We start from the raw sequence: 528 nt of genomic DNA, 5'->3' as shown, positions 1-528 counted from the left end.
CAATAGGCGTCTTCATTTGGTGCGTTTTTCTCTCCCGCCTTTGGGGGGGAAAAGGCTAGGCTGCTCCCCTGCCCCAGTACTTTGTCTCCCCTTCCTTCCCCGCCCCCGGCCCCGTTCGGCTGGCTGGCTGGCGCGCAAAACAGAGAAGACTTCTGCCCCAAGCAGAAGGGGCCCCAGTGCGGAAGGGTAGAGGGCGGGCGGGGCCCCGCAGCAGCGCCCCTCGGAGGCCGGGGCAGGAAGCGGCCGACTTCCCCCCGTTCGGGCCCGAACAATGGCTTTTTGCCCGGAAAACGAAGTTCGGAGGAGGCCGGGCGCGCCCCGGGGCGCAAGCGGGGCACGGCGGGCGGCTCCCGGGTCCCAGGCCTCGAGTTGCCCCTTCCTCCCCGCGAGGGACCCACACGCACCCCACCCCCAACCCCGGGCCCGGCCCCCGCGCGCGCGCGGGACCCCGGCCCCGGGCGCGAGGCCGAGCCCGCCGCGAACAATGCGCGCCCCGCCCCGCGCCCGCCCCCGCTCTCCCATTGGTCG

The sequence above is a fragment of the Panthera uncia genome, chromosome E1, assembly GCF_023721935.1.
Source record: "Panthera uncia isolate 11264 chromosome E1, Puncia_PCG_1.0, whole genome shotgun sequence".
Classification (NCBI taxonomy): Eukaryota; Metazoa; Chordata; class Mammalia; order Carnivora; family Felidae; genus Panthera; species Panthera uncia.
This window is presented reverse-complemented; position numbering follows the sequence as displayed.